Below are 15,342 nucleotides of genomic sequence, written 5' to 3'. Positions count from 1 at the left end.
ACCTCTTTCCCCCCTCCCTCTCCCTACTCTACTGATGTGACATTAGAAAGCCCCTTTGGTTAACATAGAGATTCTGGGAACATCAGAAGTTGGGGGGAAATGAACTATATTCTGGTAATTTGACCAACTGAACATATGCGGTGGTACTTAAGGTATATTATGTCAGTTCGGTTGCCCTCTGACACATTCTCATCAATGATAGAATGACATAAACTCTACTGTGGAAAGTCTAAACGTCAGAGGTTTCGGATTCACATGGAATTGTTGTTTAATTCAAATGTTTGAATATTAAATTATTTGTGAATAGATGAAATGTAATTTTAGCTTCCAAATGAGAGATTTGGGTTTTCATAAGTTTGGGCCTCTGCTCAACCAGGGGCCCGCCCCTGTGAAGAGACATGGGTTACAAACTTTTCAGACACACCCCTCTCCCTCCACTATATAAAGCCATTGACAAAAATATAACCTTCTGTTCCGAGGATATGAAGGTGACGATCCCATGTCAGAATGGTTCAGGTAATAACTACAGAACTAAGCCAACATCAGCATGAGCTTTGGTTGTGAATGGTATGAACTTTGAACTCGTATTCACTACAGAAGTGATACCTCCTAGCCGTTGAGTTAGCAACAGCTGCTACAAACGCAGGTTAGGAAGGACAGTCAGAGTATCCCGTCTACTACACAACGACGTTACTACAACGTATCCAGTGACCACCAGAGACATTCTTCAAAGGACAGAGGACTCGGTTTGGCAACACGGTCTTCTATCTACCACCAACCTACTGAAGCGCAGCTCAGAGTAAATATTTATTGAATTTTCCTTTTCCAAATGGGCGATAATTTAGAATGCATAAGATACTGTATTTAAGATAGCACAGCTTCGCCTCTGTTCCAGTCTCCCGCTCTTTCACTAAAACCCAGCCTGTTTTCCTTTGTGTAACAAGCTGTCATATCTGTTCCGCCCGCTAGGGACGTTTCCCTTTATGACGCCAATTTGTAATCAAGTTATGATTTAATTGTGTATGTGTGATTCTGTGTGATTAGTTATGTATTTAGTAAATAAATAATTAAACCCAATTTTGTATTGCTGATTCAACTTGTTAGCCAGGGTTCGTGAAGATAACCAAGAATTTACAACTTTCAGATGAGACTGAATAAGATGACGATTAATATTGACTGCTATTGATGTAAAATATTATTAGGTCTTTAAGAGTTTATTCGGAAGATAACAGCTCTATAAATATAATTTCGTGGTGCCCCTCCTCTCTAGTTAATTATATTTACATGATTAGTTCAATCAGGTGATAATAAATTACGGAGAAAGTATTTTATAGAATAGCATGTCATAACACTTAATCCGGCATAGCAAAGACACGACACATAAAACCTGTATTTTCCATCCAATTTTCTGTATTTTTCCTTGGGAAGGCTGGTAAAGCAATATGTTTTTATAAAACACTTGTGAAAACACTGAATATTAACCTATTACTCCACGTGCTTGACATTCATTTTGGTTTCAATCGACTTCGCTGTCGGCTTTGACCGTGGCACCCAGCTCACCCTCGGGAGGCAGCTCTGTTCACCCATTCATCCAGTCCCCTTATTGTGACACTTTCTCTTAACTCCTCCACATATTGAATTGGTTGAACTGTGCAGAATAGAACCCCTACAGTTTTCTCTTCTTCTCCTCAAGACCAGGAAGTGGGGCATCCCTCTCAGGTGTTTCTGTTACGCCTGCTACATTAGGTTTTTCCCAGAGTGACAGCATGACATTGTTTCAGAACACTCAACGTCCAGAATGTTCAAAAGTACTTTGCAAACCGTCGGTTAGAAATTCATATTGTACATTTTTTCAAGATCAAATCAAAAACAATAGTATGGGGCCTGGTAAAGTTTTTTTCTTTTCTCCATGACCCCTTGTTTCATATACAACCTTTTAAGTTGGACAAGTCATATGAACAAAAATCTAAACGCAACAATTAAAGATTTTACTGAGTTATAGTTCAGATATGGAAATCAGTCAACTGAAATGTAATCATTAGGTCCTAATCTATCGATTTCACATAACTGGGCAGGGGTGCAGCCATGGGTGAGCCTGGGAGGCCATAGGCTCATCCCCTTGGGTGCCATGCCCACCAACTGAGGAGCCAGACCCATCCAATCAGAATGAGTTTTGCCCAACAAAAGGGTTTTATTACAGATAGAAAATCTCAGTTTCATCAGTTGTCCAGGTGGCTGGTCTCTGACGATCCTGCAGGTGAAGAAGCCAGATGTGTAGGTCCTGGGCTGGCGGGATTACACGTGGTCTGCGGTTGTGAGTCTGGTTGGACATACTGCCAAATTCTATAAAAAGATGTGGGAGGTGGCTTATGTTAGAGAAATTAACATTAAATTCTCTGGCAACAGCTCTGGTGGACATTTCTTCAGTCAGCATGCCAATTGCACACTCCCTCAACTTGAGACATCTGTGGCCTTGTGTTGTATAACAAAACTGCACATTTGAGTGCCCTTTTATTGTCCTCAGCACAAGGTACTCTTGTGTAATGATCATGCTGTTTAATCAGCTTCTTGATATGCCATGTGTCAGGCGGATGGATTATCTTTGCAAAGGAGAAATGCTCACTAACAGGGATGTAAATACATTTGTGCACAAAATTTGAGAGAAATAAGCTTTTTGTGCGTGCAGAACATTTATGGGGTGTTTTATTTCAACTCATGAAACATAGGACCAGCACTTTACATGTTGTGTTTATATTTTTGATCAGTTTACAGTCATTTAGAAATGTAATTGTTTTTCAAAGAAAAGCACATTGTAACGGCTTTCTTCTGTGGACGAAGGAGAGGACCAAAGCGCAGCGTGGTTAGTGTTCATCATGTTTAATAAAGACAATAAACGTGAACACTACAAAATACAAAACAACAAATGTGAAAAAAACGAAACAGTCCTATCTGGTGCAGAGACACAAAGACAGAAAACCACCACCCACAAAACCCAACACAAAACAGGCTACCTAAATATGGTTCCCAATCAGAGACAATGACTAACATCTGCTTCTGATTGAGAACCATATCAGGCCAAACATAGAAATGGGAAAACTAGACACACAACATAGAATGCCCACTCAGCTCACGTCCTGACCAACACTAAAACAAAGAAAACACAAAAGAACTATGGTCAGAACGTGACACACATTTCTTTATCCATTAAAATAACAGAATTGATCAGAAATACAGTGTAGACATTGTACATTTTGTAAATGACTATTGTAGCTGGAAACGGCAGATACATTTTTTATGGATTATCTGCATACGTGTACAGAGGCCCATTATCATCAACCGTCACGCGTGTTCCAAAATAACTTTCTAATGAAACTCGTCAGTCTATTCTTGTTCTGAGAAATGAAGGCTATTCCATGCGAGAAATCTTGTACACTGCTGTGTGCTACTCCCTTCACAGAACAGCACAAACTGTCTCTAACCAGAATAGAAAGAGTGGGAGACCCGGTGCACAACTGAGCAAGAAGACAAATACATTAGAGTGTCTAGTTTGAGAAACAGACGCCTCACAAGTCAAATGGCAGCTTCATTAAATGGTACTTGCAAAACACCAGTCTCAACGTCAACAGTTAAGAGGCGACTCCGGGATGTTGGCCTTCTTTCTCAGAACAAGAATAGACTGACGAGTTTCAGAAGAAAGTTCTTTGTTTCTGGCCATTTTGAGCTTTTAATTAAACCAACTAACGCTGATGCTCCAGATACTCAACTGGTCTAAAGAAGGGCAGTTTTATTGCTTCTTTAATCAGAACAACAGTTTTCAGCTGTGCTAACAAAATTGCAAAAGGGTTTTCTAATGATCAATTACCCTTTTAAAATGATAAACTTGGATAAGCTAACACAACGTGCCATTGGAAAACATGAGTGACGGTTGCTGATAATGGGCCTCTGTACGCCTATGTAGATATTCCATAAAAAAATCTGCTGTTTCCAGCTACAATAGTAATTTACAACATTAACAATGTCTACACTGTATGTCTGATCAATTTGATTATTTTAAATCAAATTTTAAAACTTTTGAACAGTAGTGTATGTCTACATACACTGAGTATACCTAACATTAGGAACACCTGTTGGTCCATGTTGACTCCAATGCGTCCCACAGCTGTGTCAAGTTGGCTGGATGTCCTTTGGGTGGTGGATCATTCTTGATACACATGGGAAATTCTTGAGCGTTTAAAACCCAGCAGTGTTGCAGTTCTTGACACAAACCGGTGTGTCTGGCACCTACTACCATACCCCTTTCAAAGGCCCTCATATATTTTGTCTTGTCCATTCACCCTCTGAATGGAACACATACACAATCAGTGTCTCAATTCTGTCAAGGCTTAGAAATCCTTATTTTACCTGTCTCCTCCTCATTATCTAGACTAATTTAACTTCTTTGGGCTGCAGGGGCAGTATTGAGTAACTTGGATGAAAGGTGCCCATTTCAAACGGCCTCGTACTCAATTCTTGCTGGTACAAATATGCAATTTTATTACTATTTGGATAGAAACCTCTCAAGTTCTAAAACCGTTTTTTGAATTATATCTGTGAGTGTTAAAACAGAACTCATTTTGCAGCAAACTTTCCTGTAGAAGTGCAAAAATCTCAAATCGCGGGCTCTGTTCAGGGCCTATCCTAACTTTTGCTTGAAAGCTTTTGTATACATGCACTTATACAGCCTTCCCACTAGATGTCATAGGCTGTGAGCGGTGGAAAGAGCGTCTGCTAAATGACTTCAATGTAATGTAAATGTGAAATGGGGTCTTCAGCTCTTTCTTATGGTGAAAAGAGGCCTATTGGAATGACGTGTCCCCATTTCCCTCTCTGTTAGAAGCGCGGTGGACGTTTGGATTGCCTTTGTAAAGCTGTTTTATAGCGACACATCTGCCGGCTTTGATTTATTGATACATGTCACCAAATCATCGTACAGTATGTTTTATTCAATTATAGTTTCATCGCGATTATTGAAATTTTTTCGGGAGTTTTGGCGTGTCCTTCTTGATTTGTTACGAATGGATGAGGCTTCGCGCCACTTGGAAGTTTTTGCTTGCTAAATCGAGAGGGAAAAAGGCGTTCTATACACAAACAACGATTGTTTGGCGAAGGACCCTTGTAGCACTCTGATGGAAGATCAATCAAAAGTAGGCCCATTTATGTATGTTATTCATATATTGTCCGAAATGTGTACTATTAGTTTGCGCCCAGGATTCTTGGCGCTCTCGCCATTTAACGTAAGCTGCATGTCGTATGAAGTTATTTTTGAGATTCCTAACACGCGATGCTTAGAACTAAGCTATCTTTAATTTTGCTGCCAATCATGTATTTTTAGTAATGTCTATGAATAGTTATTGATTAGAATAGGTGAGTGTCAGAAATGTATCGGAACATTCTGGGAAATAGATGCTAAGTTTTCCATGTTAACCACGGGTTTAGCCTAATAGCACATTTTCGAACAAACCATTTGTTTGTGTCATATGATGTTATGGACTGTCATCTGATGGAGTTGTGAGGAAGGTTACGTGAAAAATTCATATCTTTTGATGGTTTCTTCGCTATGCTAACGTACCTAACGAATCATGCTGTGTGTGGTTGGGTAGTTGTAGTAGCTATAATGCTATATCGTGTTTTCGTGTAGAACACTTAAAGAATCGAATTTGGCTGGATTCACAAGATGTTTGTTCTTTAATTTGCTGTACATGTATTTTTCATAAATGTTTTATATGTAGCGCAATGTAACTATGATTTTATACCTCAAATATGCACATTTCGGAATCAAGAATAGGATTTATTGTATTAACTTTTATAAGACTGTCAACTCATGATAGTTGTTTTCTTGGCTTAGTTGGTTGGTTTCTTGGGTTAGTTAGGTTGGTTTTGTGCTGCACTGTGCTGTGAAGAAAATTGGTGTCTTTTTTGTATTTTGTGTGGTGAAGACTAACATAAATTACGTGGTGTTTCGGCTGTACAACATTTAAAATCGGACTATGTTGGCTGGATTCACAAGATGTGTATCTTTCATTTGCTGTATTGGACTTGTTAATGTGTGAAAGTTAAATATTTCTAAAAAATATCTTTTGAATTTTGCGCCCTGCACTTGGACGGGCTGTTGTCATAAGTGTACCGACACCGGGCTGCAGCCATAACAGGTTTTAAGTGGATTTAACAAGTGACATCAATAAGGGATCATAGCTTTCACCTGGATTCACCTGGTCAGTCTGTCATGGAAAGAGCAGGTGTTCTTAATGTTTTGTATACTCAGTGTATAGCTACATTTATGGATGTCATTGGTAATTTGCTTACAGTGAATATTCTATAAACCATCAATGTCTAAGAAATAATGTGAGACTGATCATATTCAGTAGCTGTTCTGTAAGACGACCAAACAGAAAGAACATCAGACTTCTTTCTACAGTAACAACATTTCCTTGTTATCCACCAGAACAAAATAAAGAGGTCCGGATTGTTCTGGTTGGGAAGATTGGATCTGGGAAGAGCGCAACAGGAAACACCATCCTTGGGGCAAAAATGTTTAAATCAAAAATGTCCTCAGTTTCTGTGACATCAACAACTGAAAAGAAAAGAGGAGAGGTGGGTGGGCAAAGTGTAGCTGTTATCGACACACCTGGCTTGTTTGACACTAAGTTGACACAGGAGGAGGCACTGAAAGAGATCTCACAGTGCCTGCTTTTCTCCTCTCCTGGTCCCCATGTGTTCCTGGTTGTGCTCAAGCTGGGAAGATTCACTAAAGAGGAGCAGAGAACTGTGGAGATGATTAAGAGATTCTTTGGATGATGAAGAATCAAAATACACCATGGTTGTCTTCACACATGGAGACCTTCTTGATGATGTAACAATTGAAGACTTCCTGCATGGAAATCCCAAACTGGAAAGTTTCATTGACGAATGTAATGGGGGATATCATGTCTTCAAAAACAAAGATCAGAATCCCTCCCAGGTCACTGAGCTGCTTGAGAAGATTAACAAGATGGTGAAGGTGAATGGAGGAAGCTACTACACCACTGAGATGTTCCAGGAGGCTGAGAGAGCGATTGAAGAGGAGAAGAACAGGATCCTGAGAGAGAATGAAGGGAAGATACGCAAAGAGAGGGAAGAACTGAAGGCAAAGTTTGAAGGAGAGTGTCTAAGGGAAGAAGAAGAAAAGCTGAGGAGAAAACAGGAAAGAGAAGCTAGAGAGAAAGCTGATATAATAAACTGCATTGTAGGTGCAGGTCTAGGTGCAAGTGCAGGTGTAGCTGTAGGTTCAGCTGTAGGTTCAGCTGTAGGTTCAGCTGCCGAATTCGGAGCGGTTGTGGGAACAGTTGGAGGCCCAGTTGGTATGGTAGTTGGTGCAGCAGTGGGAGCTGTAGTGGGAGCGGTAGTGGGAACTCAAGTAGTCGCTGTAGTAAATAGATGCGGAACACAATAAGAGTCCATTGCTAACAGTGCTGTACATTCTACAAGTTGTTTGACTTCATTACTTGATATTTAAAGCTTCCTCTATATACACAGAGTATATAAACCAAACATTTGGAACACCATGCTAATATTGAGAACCGATAGAGAATAAAAGAGTGAAAGTTGGCCTTGCCTTTCATATCAAACTGGGAATGGCATAACATGTTTTAATTGGAACATTTCAAGGCAGACAAGCTCTTCAGCCAAGACAGAGAACACTAGACATGAACTCATATCTCCTCTTACAATTTACAGGATAGAATGCTTGGACATGTATTTTTGCTTGGACATGTATCTGGGTATCGCACATTTGAGAGAGCAGAATTGTATATTTCCCTGAGTTGAAAGTAAAAAGTGTATTTCTGCCTGTCAGGCTGAAAAGCTACATGCTACTGTAAGATTTATTGACAGTTTCTGTCACAGCTCACATTGCTGCCTCAGAAACATGATGAATGGAGATTTACTATTTAACCATTACTATTCATTTAATAGTTATTTCATCACACTATAAAATTAAGGTCCACTGAAAATACCTCCATTTTTTTTACCCACTGTTTTTTTCGCCAATTCAGAAATAAAAAAGCATATAACTATATCCTTACCACTTCCTATCCGTGCTATCATCTAACTAGTACAGGGTATAGGGAGATGGAGGTATACATTATACAAAGGGAACATTGGACAATAAACTTTATTTTGCTGCATAGAACCTCACTGGATTATCTACACTGAACACTTGGAGAAAGACATCTACTGTATATGGTCTTCTTACTGTAGAGACAAGTCATGAGATATGAGAGGTGGAATGTGGTTACCTTCAAGGCATGTTGACAGGAAGACTGCAGATGTAGATGAGATGTTAACTAAATCTGTTGCAACGTATTACTTCTCAATTCTGAGACATGTTTTGTCGTACATTGTCGCTGTTCAAATAAACGTAATAAATACATAGCTGTTTTGTTATAATTTTTTTTGTGATCACTGGAAAAGGTTGTTGTTTTGAGTAACCAACTCCTGAAAAACGATGGGAAGCACTCACAAATAAAGTATGTTAGGTTCTAAATAAACTGACAGACGACTAGCAAAGCTCAAACCAAGTTTATTCACCCAATGGGTCAAACATCTGAAAAGACCAAGAAACGTTCCCACCAACACAAGTATATTTATATCCCACTTTGGGTGGCATCTCCTCCTTTTCTCTAAACATTGCATCTTTGTTGCTAGGCAGGAAGTTAATGTGGGTAATAAACTGTTCCTTCTCCTTCATGTGACCTGACCTCGTCAGTGACCGCAACCATTCGATTGCATTCCCTTACTTAGTAACTTTCTTAGACCCTGGCTCCCATCCAACCTCCATGTACATTCCTTCTACATATAACCATTAACCTCTGGTATAGCAAGTATTTCAAATTACAACCCAACAACTGAAACCAGACTGTGGCCCTTCACTCCATGGCTAACAACATGTTCTGACTGAATATAAATGTTCTGCTTTTCCCTCTCCCTCTGTAACATGAATAAGGGTATTTCATATTTCAAGGTCAGAACCCATCAAGTATTACATTGATTTATTATTAACATTCACAAAGGACACATTTTAGTCATCAAGCATTTGTCAAGCAAATTTCCCTAAAGGACATAATGTAATTCATTACTTCATCCATGTGTTCATTCGTATTGTGTTATTTTAAGGACCTCACAGAACCATGGTTCACATAATTGAAAGAAAGCGTCATTATCCACTATGGACCACAGTCAATTTATTCCCTCGTATCAACGTAGAAACTTGATGCATTACGGACACTTTTGAGTCAACCCAAAAGTGTCTAGAGGGCAGGGAGTGCAAAAACACATTTTCAATGAAATCATGTGATTTAGGCTGCTAAATCACACTCATGGGCGGCGCTCCAAACACTTAAAAGACACACCCTCGTCCACTTACCCTCGCCTTATGCTCTTGGGGGAATCCCGTCGCCATCTTGGAGGGTGGTCGAAATTATTAGCCAAGCATGTGAAGCTTGTAACGTAAGCACCTAAGCCCTCGTTTTTAGTCGGCTTTGCGAGTGTATAATTATGTTCACTCCGGGGCCTGAAATTCCCCATAATTCAATTTGCGACGATTGTACATCCGCTAAGGGTTAGGGGCGGCAGGGTAGCCTAGTGGTTAGAGCGTTGGGCTAGTAACCGAAAGGTTGCAAGTTCAAATCCCCGAGCTGACAAGGTACAAATCTGTCGTTCTGCCCCTGAACAAGGCAGTTAACCCACTGTTCCTAGGCCGTCATTGAAAATAAGAGTTTGTTCTTAACTGACTTGCCTAGTTAAATAAAGGTTAAATGTATGTCGCTCTGGATAAGAGCGTCTGCTAAATGACGTAAATGCTAAGAAAAGTCTGTGAAAACTTAAACAACATCAATGGAGAAGTTAACATACAAATGTAAGTAAAAACGAATGTAAAAAAGTTAGAAATTGTGCTACTAATGCACATGATGTCACAAACACGTCTCGTAAATATCTTTTGTTTGGTTATATTTTGGAAATTGTAGAAATAAAACATTTTCCTTCAGAAGTTCCAGCTAGGCAGGCTAATGTTAGTTAGCTAATTAATTTGCTAACTATCATACAGTAGGTGTATATTAATAATTATATGTTTAATATAAGTAGACATGTGTCAGACTTGTTAATGTGTGAAAGTTAAATATTTAAAAAAAATATCTTTTGAATTTCGCGCCCTGCACTTGAGCTGGATGTTGTCATAAGTGTACCGACGTCGGGCTGCAGCCAAAACAGGTTAACAAGTCCAATACAGCATATGAAAGGTACACATCTTGTGAATCCAGCCAACATGTCCGATTTTTAAAATGTTTTACAGGGAAGACACAATATGTAAATCTATTAGCTAACCACGTTAGCAAAAGACACCACTTTTTTTACTCCACCAGTTTTTTACTCCATCAGTAGCTATCACAAATTCGACCAAATAAAGATACAAATAGCCACTAACCAAGAAACAACTTCATCAGATGACAGTCTGATAACATATTTATTGTATAGCATATGTTTTGTTAGAAAAATGTGCATATTTCAGGTATAAATCATAGTTTACATTGCAGCTACAGTCAGAAATTGCACCGAAAGCAGCCATAATAATTACAGGCYCCAACGTCAAATACCTAATTACTCATCATAAAACATTTCTGAAAAATACATAGTGTACAGCAAATGAAAGACAGGCATCTTGTGATTCCAGCCAATATTTCCGATTTATTAAGTGTTTTACAGCGYAAAAAAAATGTAGRGTTATATTAGCTTAGCACAATAGCCAGAAACACTTGGGCGCCGGCGACTACGACAGATATATGAAATAACATCATAAAATGGGTCTTACTTTTGCTGATCTTTCATCAGAATGTTGGACAAGGTGTCCTTTGTCCAGAACAGTCGTTGTTTGGATTCAGAACGGCAACTTTCCCTCTTCATTTAGCAAGCGCGCTAGCCGGGTGGCACGACACTCTCCATGTCAACAAATGGAAGAGAACGGAACACGGCAAAACTCCCGAAAAAATTTCAATAATCGGATGAAACTATATTGAAAAAACATACTTTACGATGATATGGTGACATGTATCAAATAAAATCAAAGCCGGAGATTGTAGTCGCTTATAACGGCAGCTAAACAAAAGGCAATCCCACTGTCCAGCTCGCGCTCTTCAGAGTACCGAAAATGGGGGACACGTCATTCCAAGATGATGTGTTCCATCTCAGACCAAGATAATCACCTAATTTCTTCTCTCACAGCCTCTTGACACCCAGAGGAAGGTGTATGACGTGCATGTATACTAATAGGTCTTGTGCCCATTTATAGGCAGGAAGAAGAACAGAGCATCGATTTCAGACTTTCCACTTCCTGGTCAGGAAATGTGCTGCAGAATGAGTTCTGTTTCACTCCGAGAAATAATTCAAACGGTTTTAGAAACTAGAMAGTGTTTTCTATCCAATAGTAATAATAATATGCATATTGTACGAGCAAGAATTGAGTACGAGGCCGTTTGAAATGGACACCTTTTATCTGGCTACTCAATACTGCCCCTTGAAGCCCAAACAGGATAGGTGCTTGGACCACAGCCAAAGATATGGTAGCATAACAGGAAGGATAGGCCTAAAGGGGAAGTAACATTTCTGCAGAAGCGGTGGGGATATAAACGGTAATTTCTTCTTCTAGTCTCTGTGCTTTGTGTAATAGTTTTTTCCCCACCCCTTAACGGTAGCAATTGTGGGCCTCCCGTGGTGACAGAGGCAGGAAGTTGAAATGTGAAAGCATGTGACTTAAGCTGCACTTATGGTGGCATGTCATATTATTCGAATATAGTTTGTGTTCACACACATTATGGATAACATTGTTTAATCAACAAAACGACCAATAAACCACTGATTGCTGTAAACAGGCAACAAGATCTTGACCTACTTGATCAACATGAACATAATAACTTCAGGTGATCCCCCGGTCAAACACAAGACCAGACATTGGTTGACTGATTGAAGACAGCTTGTTTCAATTACAGAACATTTCCTAGATTTTCCTACCTGCAGCAACACTGGTGAATATTATATTGCTGGAAATACCAGTAAAAGCATTGTGCCTCCATTGCCTCTTCAAACAGCACGGCACTACCCATACAGCTGTGGTCAAAAGTTGTGCACTATATAGGGAATAGGGTGCCATTTCAGACACAGCCAGTAAGTCAGCCTCAACAGACAAGGAACAATTTGCCTTTATAAAATACAGAGTGCAGCAATTCTTATCAATGGTGTAAGAAAATAAACTCAAAACGGACATCACTGGACAAACTTTAGTCACACTGTTAAAATGAAGTGCTTTGTAACAGCACAACTAGTGGCAACTGAGCAGCCACCAACATGGAGACGAAACCTTAACTTTGGTGGAGTATTGAAACATCCTAAGATGTTTTGAACCATTACATGGAGTGTTGTAACACCACTTAATAAACTGTTGTGCAACACCTTGCCAGGGTCAAGAAGCACTACCGGAAAAGGTTTAAAGTTCTGTTTAGTGCTAATGTAGATATCTTCTCTTTTGGTGTTTCATCTCTCTATAGCTTCTAACACCTATTATGGCGTTGCAAATCCTGTCTAATGCAGAAGTATTTTAATATTAAACATTGGTTTTTGTATCTGATCAGTTACCAGTTTAACCCATTTTAGCAGGCATTGTTGAGCATAGAGCTCAACCCAACAGTGACTGCAGGTTTTACAGCAAGCATTGTATGACGCTGCATTTGCCTCTACCATTAAAAGTCAGAGATGTGGGAATGGGTTGTCTCATTATGGAAAGTAATTTTACCTGACGGTTTTGATATCCGTTCATCATGATCCATTAGACCTAATGGATGGCACAACAAGCTGCTTAATACTAATATATATTATAATTTTCTTTCTTCAAACATGCATACCACATTGTGTAAAATAATTATTAAGTCTAAACATTTTGAATGACCCACAATCCTCTGAAAACAGAGCCACCATGTCAAGATAAGAAGATAAAAAGGTCTGTGCTTTGAAGAATCCTTGGGACGTCCTTACCCCATTGAAGTTTACATTTAAAGTGGTTAAGGTAATGGTTAAGGTTACGGTTAGGTAATTGTTATGGTTAAGGTTAGGGAGAGGTAGGGGTAGGGGTTAAGGGTTAGGATTTAGGGTAGGGACGTCCCAAGGCTCCCAGATTAGCACTGACCGATATTAAAACCAGACATCCAATGAGTTCACTATATTTTCTCTATCATTGGTTATCCTCATAAAAGATACTTGCATTTTTAGCATACTATTAAATTGGATTTATCCTTACATTTTTTTAAACAATGAAATGAACCCAACATTGAAACGACTTGCATTCATTTTTATTAAGTATATATAACCACAGGAAGTAGTTTAAGGGTGGGGGTGCTGCATTTTTCCTTTTTATTATTTTCAAGGTGGGTGCTGAAAAATAGTTTTACCTGCACTACAGACAGATTATCTGTCCACTAATACGCCACTATTAAAGGCCCAGTGCACTACTTTTGTGGAGAAAATGTATTCAGATTTTTTCAGGGGATGCTGCACCCTACTTCCCACGGCTATGTATGTATGTTTTTTTGTTGGTCAAATTCACTACAGCCTATTTTTTTTTACAGTGTGTCTGTGTGGTTGAGATGTAAAATTACTGCTCCAGAACACAGGGGTTCAATTCCCACTTTCTTCTGTCCCACTTTCACTGCTTCTCTGTCTCCTCTTTCTAATACTATTAGCAACTTAGCAGTTTTATGAAGTTTTCTTTAGCTAGTCCAGATATGTTCCCAACCTCATAACTACCAACCAAGAAGCCATTTCAGGATATCAATCAAGTTAGAGTACCTAGCTAGTATAACTATCTTAGCTGTCATGCCTACTGGCAAGGTTGCTAGACTTTAGAAAAGGAAGCAATAACTAAATGTACTGAATAAGACTGACATTCCTTTCAATCTTTTACCCATATTTTAGCAGAGAAGTATATTTAGTGTCTTAAAAAAATAACTACCAATCAGGAGGACACAGACATCTCAAGAGGAATGCTTATAAATGCAAATATATATATATATATATATATATATATATATATATATATATATATATATATATATATATACAGTTTGTAGAATTAAGCATAATGATTATGGCTGTAGATTGCAAGAAAAAACAGTTTCATGTGTTTGAAAAATGCTATATTGACATTTGTTTGGTAAAAACAGTGGGATAAATACACATGTAGGTAGAGTCCATTCTCTTTTTAATTTTTAATTATTATTATTGAACTGCTGTACTGTTGTTTTCGGGTGTTTTATCATCAAATTAATTTGTTTGATGTATGTGTCATGACTCACAATGGAAGACTGAGTGAGGGGAAAGTATTTGGAAACTTATTAAAGATTTCGTTTTTAAAAAGAACAAAGCACAATTAAGTCATACAATGAAAATCTTGACACACAATGGACAAAGCTCCTAAAGAGTGTGTGTTTTGTGTGTGTGTGTGTCCACATGGTCATTTGCACGTGTGCATACATGGACCTGTGTGTCAAGATTTTGATTGTTTGACTTAATTTGCTCTTTGTTCTTTTTCCATCATTGCCTGATATATTTGCACCCTCCAGAACACCCCCCAGCCGTACTCACATACTTTGTGGCCCCTGAGATTCTGGGGGTGCATGACACCCCTGCATACAGTAAGAGAAAATAATTCCTGTAATGCACCCTGTTACAAGCAGGAAAAAATTTAATTGATATTTTTGGCTAACCACATTGGAACATTCTAATCTTGAAGGACATGAAACGGCAGAGGTTTGAGCAAAGTATAGTACCATTGTTTTCAGGAAGGGTTGCCTATGGAGGGATGGGGAAGACGATAGGAGAGACAGGAAGGGGGATAGGAGAGATGGGAGGGGTGATATGAGAGACGGGAAGGGTGATAGGAGAGACGGGAGGGGTGATAGGAGAGACGGGAGGGGTGATAGGAGAGACGGGAAGGGTGATGGCTTCGAATCTATCTAATGGCTTGAACGTTTCAGTGTTTCCTTGTGGATCAATCTGACAGTGGTGATTAAAACATAGGCTAATTGATGCTTTAAAAATATTTATTTTTGCGTTTTTTCCTCTTTCCTTTATCAAACAAAACAACAAATGTTTATTTAATATTTTTGTTACACTTTTTATAATTTCTACTGCTCAGTTCCTTTTTGTGCAAACCCAACAAACAGTAAGTAATAGTTTAAAACATTTACATAATAAAACAAATAACAGGAAGGCTGTGAGTGTCAC

At 38.9% G+C, this 15,342-nt stretch overlaps 1 pseudogene; it reads left to right on the top strand.

Annotated features, from left to right (window-relative positions):
- LOC112072030 (GTPase IMAP family member 9-like) overlaps positions 1–14,977 on the top strand; it is a 25,349-nt pseudogene extending 10,372 nt beyond the window's left edge.
- The last annotated feature ends 365 nt before the right edge of the window (positions 14,978–15,342 follow it).

Source organism: Salvelinus sp. IW2-2015, unplaced genomic scaffold (assembly GCF_002910315.2).
Source record: "Salvelinus sp. IW2-2015 unplaced genomic scaffold, ASM291031v2 Un_scaffold1805, whole genome shotgun sequence".
In the NCBI taxonomy this organism is placed as follows: domain Eukaryota; kingdom Metazoa; phylum Chordata; class Actinopteri; order Salmoniformes; family Salmonidae; genus Salvelinus; species Salvelinus sp. IW2-2015.
Note: the sequence above shows the minus strand (reverse complement) of the source record. Positions and strands in the feature narration are given on the sequence as shown.